We start from the raw sequence: 7,528 nt of genomic DNA, 5'->3' as shown, positions 1-7,528 counted from the left end.
TTCTAGGAATAGACTCTAACTTAGTTTATTCAGCTAGCTAACTTGGTTCAGTATTCTTCCGTGAAAACCGCCCAGGGCACCGTATCCTATGACGCCATAGCTAACTAGCATGCTAGCTTCCAATAACACGGTTTAGCACCAATACTCGGTTACAACAAACTACCAATAGTGTGTTAACACGCTAAACAGATCATTCGTGTCCGTGTCTAACGTTGTGTAAAGTTTTGGGTTTGTTTTGACAGTTTGAGTGAGTACGTCGTCAACTTATTCAGACAGTTAGTTAGCTAGCTAGAATAGTTAGCATATTAGCTAGCCATTGCTCTCTGTCAACAAACCAACCCCTCCTCCCACGGTATGAAACACACACAGAGAGCCAAGCTAACGTTAACTAGTCACCCATGTCTTTAATTCCTTTTGAACGACCTGTCTCCCCACTGACCATGTGTCTCCCCACTGACCACTTCTCCAGGTCAGACAGGTCTTCTTGGATGGTGGAAGGTGATGTTAGTGTTCTGGTTCGTAATAAATTGAGGTAATCCACAAACTTCCATTCCTGCCCTAACATCCTGGTGATGGCGAGGTTGTGGCAGACACGGTCGAAGGCTTTACTCAAGTCAGTGTTCACCAGGGAGCAGATGGAACCATTCTTATCCTGGGACTTGAAGAGCTTGTTGGTTAGATCCACCAGACAATGTGTTGTTGATCGGCCTAGAAGACATCTCTACTGCTGGGTGTTAATCTGGGGTAGGATATCAGTCAGAGCCCATTCAGTGATCGAGCTCTAAGCTACTTTGCTCAGTTAGTGAGAAAGGCCGTATTTCACTGATGGAGGGTGGCTTAATGTTTTGTTAAGCGGACCACTATAGCTTATTTTAATTCATCAGGAACGATGCCCTCTTGTAGACATAGGTTAAGAATGTAAGCCAGTGGTCTGCTCAGTTCATATGCAAACTCTTTTATTAGTCTGCCTGGGATTTCATCTGGGTCCGCTGCTCTACGGGTTTTCACTAAGAAAGCCCTTTGGATGTCACGATCGTCTATGAAGTAGGACCAAAGCGCAGCGTTGGTAGCGAACATATTGACTTTAATGCAATACACGAGAATACAAAACAAAACACGATCATGAAGTCCTCAGTGACAACGACTGAACATAGAACAAAAACCCACAACCCCAAGGTGAACAATGACAGTTTAAATATGGCTCCCAATCAGAGATAACGAGCCGACAGCTGACACTCGTTACCACTGATTGGGAGTCACTGGACCAAACAATGAAACAACCAATAACAACCCAACTAATCCCCAAACACAACAAAAATGAACACACCCTGGCTCAATAATACAAAGTCCCGGAGCCAGAGCGTGACAGTACCCCCCCCTAAAGGCGCGGACTGCGACCGCGCCTCAAAAAAACCAAATAGGGGAGGGCTGGGTGGGTGTTGCTCCTCGGAGGCGGCTCCGGCTCTGGCTCCGGGCTTGACCACCATCCTACATCCATCCCCCCGTAATGGCCCCGGTCCGATCCCACCCAGCTGGCTGGATCCGGACTGATGACGCGCACCCCTAGCTTGGCACGTGAGGCAGGGACGGACCGGACCTGGCTGACGATACGCATCCTCGGCTTGGTGCGTGGAGCCGGAACGGACCTCCTCAGGCTGACGACTCGCCTCCCTGGCTTGGTGCGCGTAGCAGGAACGAGCTGACCCAGGTTGACGACTCGCACCCTTAGCCTAGTGCGAGTGGCAGGAACAGTCCGGGTTGGGCCGGCGACGCACACCGTAGTCTTGATGCGTGGAGCTGGAACCGGCCGGGCTGGGCTGGCGACGCACCCCTTTGGCTTGGTGCGTAGAGCAGGGACAGGCCGGGCTGGGCTGGCGGCGCGCACCATTGGCTTGGTGCGGGGAGCAGGAACAGGTCGAGCTGGCCTAGCGACGCACACCGTTGGCTTGGTGTGGGAAGCAGGAGCGGGCCGAGCCGGGCCGTCGAAGCGCACCCCTGACCTGGTGCGGGGAACAGGCACGGGCCGTGCCGGACTGACGACGCACACCACAGACTTGGTGCGGAGAGCAGGAACGGGCCGGGCCGGGCTGGCGACGCGCACCACAGGTTTGGTGCGGGGAGCAGGAACGAGCCGGACAGGGCTGACGAGACGCACCACAGACTTGGTGCAGGGAGAAGGAACAGGCCGGGCCGGGCTGGCGACGCGCACCACAGGCTCCATGCGAGAAACAGGAACAGACAGGACCGCACTGAGGACACACACCCCTGGCCCTACACGGGGATCAGGAACGGGCCGGACCGGACTGGTAACACACCCCAGTACCCTTCGCCGTGCCTCCACACCTTCCTTCCCCTTCGTGACCAGTGGCCCCCTTAACCTGGCGGCCTTTTCTGCCAACCTACTGCACTCCTCTAACCCGTACTCCTGCTGCCCCGACGTCGTGAGCCCCCCCCTAAAAATTTTCTGGGGGTCTCTCCTCTCCGTGGACCAGGCCTCTATAGTCCTCTCCCAACCTTCGCTCTTCTGTCTCCACCACTCGTCATCCAACTCCTGGAAACGCTGCTTGGTCTCGTTGTGGTGGGTTTTTCTGTCACGATCGTCTATGAAGTAGGACCAAAGCGCAGCGTTGGTAGCGAACATATTGACTTTAATGCAATACACGAGAATACAAAACAAAACACGATCATGAAGTCCTCAGTGACAACGACTGAACATAGAACAAAAACCCACAACCCCAAGGTGAACAATGACAGTTTAAATATGGCTCCCAATCAGAGATAACGAGCCGACAGCTGACACTCGTTACCACTGATTGGGAGTCACTGGACCAAACAATGAAACAACCAATAACAACCCAACTAATCCCCAAACACAACAAAAATGAACACACCCTGGCTCAATAATACAAAGTCCCGGAGCCAGAGCGTGACATTGGAGAACCGCTGGACAACAACAAGACCCAACACATTTGTTCTGCTGAATGTAGAAACCCAATGCAAATTCCGTTTCCTTTTCCAAATTTCACTCAAAGCATCAACCTATTGCTAATAACAGTTCGGTGAACTCCGAATCCGCAAAACAGATTAATATATTTACCATCCCTTCCGATAGCACATCACAACAGCTGCTTCCATTCCGATAGCACATCACAACAGCTGGTTCCTTTCCAATAGCACATCACAACAGCTGCTTTCCTTCCAATAGCACATCACAACAGCTGGTTCCTTTCCAATAGCACATCACAACAGCTGCTTTCCTTCCAATAGCACATCACAACAGCTGCTTTCCTTCCAATAGCACATCACAACAGCGGCTTCCCTTCTAATAGCACATCACAACAGCTGCTTCCCTTCCGATAGCACATCACAACAGCTGCTTCCCTTCCGATAGCACATCACAACAGCTGCTTCCCTTGACCACGATAGCACATCACAACAGCTGCTTCCCTTCCGATAGCACATCACAACAGCTGCTTCCCTTCCGATAGCACATCACAACAGCTGCTTCCCTTGACCACGATAGCACATCACAACAGCTGCTTCCCTTGACCACGATAGCACATCACAACAGCTGCTTCCCTTCTAATAGCACATCACAACAGCTGCTTCCCTTGACCACGATAGCACATCACAACAGCTGCTTCCCTTCTGATAGCACATCACAACTGCTGCTTCCCTTCTGATAGCACATCACAACAGCTGCTTCCCTTGACCACGTGCTGTGGTGCATGACATTCTAAACAGCCTTATGCAGTCTCAGGTTTCACATTAGGAGGCTCGGGCGAGACGCCAATTTCTTTAAAAGGCTCCCTGAATGGTGCTGGATTTACTGTAATCTGAACACCTGCTTTCCACCTGCACCACACAGGTCTGCTAATGCTTTTCTAAACGGACTACAGTCTGCTCTACATACTGTGTGTACATTTGCCTTCTGTCTCTCGTCACTCACTTTGCCCCTGCTGAAAGCTCGACAAGTGCACTGAAGAACACTCATCATGTAGGTTGCATTAACCCAGTGTTTCTCAAACCTCTCCTCCAGTATCCCCAGCCAGTTCCAGTTCCACTTACTTCATGTATTCCAGTACAAGCATACCTGATTCACTGATTCACTGATTCAAATGGTCAACTAATCATCAAGCTCTTGATCAGTTGATTCAGGTGTCAGCTCTGGAACACATTCATCATTTGGAACTGGCTGAGGGTAAGAGAAAGAGTTCTCAACGATAACATTTCTATTAAAAAAAACATATCACATGTACTCCTGGGACTGAACAGCCTTTCACCAAGTGTGAAATACTTGGTGCGAAACGCGCCAGCACTTTAATTCTCAACTATCTGTGTTTGTTCAATTACACACCTCTTGCAGTCCTCTTCCTGAATGTGAACCCAGTCGACTATTATTAGATATTTATGTCTCCACCTTTCTGCGTTCTCTCTCTGTCTATCTCTCTCTCTGGTATCCTTTAGTCCCCTCTCCCTAAACCTGTTCTGTCCATTATCTCCTTAATCCAATTTGATTCTCTCTCTCCTGCTTTACCTCCCTCTTTCTTTCCATCTATTGTTTCAGATTTCAAAATGAATCTTCAGGAACTTTCCCTAACCTCCCGATGTGTTCGTCTCTTCTGCCATATTCCGTTTTTCGCCCCAGGGCCTAAAAAGCTGGCCATATTTTTACTGTTGCTTGGAGCTGTTTGACATCTATAGCCTTATAGCCGTTGTCTCTTCTAATCTGATCCCCCTGGCTCTCCTCAATCTCAAATGTTCTTCCGTTTCCTCTGTCGCCTTCCGCTGCAACCTTTTATCTATGATCTATGTCCTGGATCACATCTGGCTTCTCTGCTCCCTAATATTTCCTGCCTACGCAATTTGTTGATTTGTCTCGCCTACGCCATTTTGACTCGAGTCCGGCAGTCCTGGGTTCAAATACTATTTGAAATCATTCAAATACTTTCAACGTTTGCTTTAGCCTGCCTGGAGTGCCAGGTGGGCAGGATTTGCACTTTTGGGATTTTTCTATTGGTTCCATCGCAACAGGCAAGCTCAATCAAGCACAGCTAAAGTATTTGAAATGATTTAAAATAGTATTTGAACCCAGGTCTGGAGTCCGGACACTTTTTCTTCTTCACACTTTGTCTACTGTCAGGAAGCAGTGTTGCTCTTTTTGTTTATTTTTTATTTTTTTTTACAGCTGCTGTGCATACCAAGCAGACACGTTTGATTTCTCTGTTTCGTAACTATTCACTTGAATCTCAAATATTGTCTGAAGTCTTTGAAATAACAATGTTGTAGGAATGTGAACACTAATGATATAAAGAAGGAATGGTCTTCTCACACACTTATTTATCATCTGCCACGTTTTGTCTTGACCTGAAAATAATTAGTGCAACTAATTTAGATGAATTTTGATTAATTGAAAAGCTGATGTTGCCTAATTCATCATAGAGAGACAATGGACATGTTCTAGCTTACCCAATCCATTTTTAATCAGTTTGATGAGAATTTAAATCTGCACCTCTAATTAGTAAAGAGCTCAGTTAGAGGGAATATCAGCAATCACATTAGGTCCACGGAAACAATTAAAAGACTTAGGAAGCTTCAACTATTTTTTGCCATCATCTGAGTAAGGAGTAAACAATCTTTTGTGAAAAGTGTGACATTTCCTTCTTCTTTCCCGAGAGCATCTTGTGTTTATTTTCTTTCCCCGTGACAAATAATAGTGGAAAAGGGATGTGAAATCCCAAAATGAATGAAGTATATATTATTTCCATTCCATGCCACTAGGCTATACCTGGGCCTGTATTCAAAAAGCGTCTCGAGAAGTATTGATCCAGGATCAGATCCCTGATGTCCATGTAATCTTATTTATCACGATTTAAAGGCAAAACTGTTCTTAAGTCAGCAATGCTACTCGGAGACGCTTTATGAATATGGGAGCAGATCTGAGTGGGGTTGTATATTATATGGTTTCTTGATCACTTTCCAACAAGTATTTTTACCAAAAGATTTCAAATAAAAGGAATGTCACTTCAACTCGCTCTTGGCTCTCTTCAAATTTAATCACCTGTCAGTCATGAATTTAGTTTAATAGGCATCATTTTTGAAGGGCTAGATAAGATAACAAAATATTGTACTACAGTAACTATACTACCGGGGTATGATACTGAGAGGGTACAGACCTCTGAACTTGATCCCCCATAGTTTTCACAGAATGTCATTTTGTTCCAGTTCAAAAATGTAATGTTGCATCATGGGGCTTTCACCATGAATAAGCTTATAACTCTCTATTTGTCTCTTATGAATAGAATAAGCTTTTCACACTCTATTTGTCTCTTATGAATAGAATAAGCTTATCACTCTCTATTTGTCTTTTATGAATAGTATAAGCTTATCATTCTCTATTTGTCTCTTATGAATAGAATAAGCTTATAATTCTCTATTTGTCTCTTATGAATAGAATAAGCTTATCATTCTCTATTTGTCTCTTATGAATAGAATAAGCTTATCATTCTCTATTTGTCTCTTATGAATAGAATAAGCTTATCACTCTCTATTTGTCTTTTATGAATAGTATAAGCTTTTCACACTCTATTTGTCTCTTATGAATAGAATAAGCTTATAATTCTCTATTTGTCTCTTATGAATAGAATAAGCTTATCATTCTCTATTTGTCTCTTATGAATAGAATAAGCTTATAATTCTCTATTTGTCTCTTATGAATAGAATAAGCTTATAATTCTCTATTTGTCTCTCATGAATAGAATAAGCTTATCATTCTCTATTTGTCTCTTATGAATAGAATAAGCTTATCATTCTCTATTTGTCTCTTATGAATAGAATAAGCTTATCACTCTCTATTTGTCTTTTATGAATAGTATAAGCTTTTCACACTCTATTTGTCTCTTATGAATAGAATAAGCTTATAATTCTCTATTTGTCTCTTATGAATAGAATAAGCTTATCATTCTCTATTTGTCTCTTATGAATAGAATAAGCTTATAATTCTCTATTTGTCTTTTATGAATAGAATAAGCTTATCATTCTCTATTTGTCTCTTATGAATAGAATAAGCTTATCATTCTCTAGTTGTCTCTTATGAATAGAATAAGCTCATCACTCTCTATTTGTCTCTTATGAATAGAATAAGCTTATCGTTCTCTATTTGTCTCTTATTAATATAATATTTTTTACATTTTAGTCATTTAGCAGACACTCTTATCCAGAGCGACTTACAGTTAGTGAGTGCATACATTTTCATACTGCCCCCCCGTGGGAAACGAACCCACAACCCTGGCGTTGCAAGCGCTATGCTCTACCAACTGAGCTACAGGGGACTTAGAACAAGCTTATCATTCTCTATTTGTCTCTTATGAATAGAATAAGCTTATCATTCTCTATTTGTCTCTTATGAATATAATAAGCTTATCATTCTCTATTTGTCTCTTATGAATATAATAAGCTTATCATTCTCTATTTGTCTCTTATGAATATAATAAGCTTATCATTCTCTTGGTTGCTCACCCGTTTTTTA

This window comes from Coregonus lavaretus, assembly GCF_964263955.1.
Source record: "Coregonus lavaretus genome assembly, chromosome: 4".
Lineage (NCBI taxonomy): Eukaryota > Metazoa > Chordata > Actinopteri > Salmoniformes > Salmonidae > Coregonus > Coregonus lavaretus.
The sequence above is the reverse complement of the archived record's forward strand: the minus strand, read 5'-3'. Positions refer to the sequence as shown.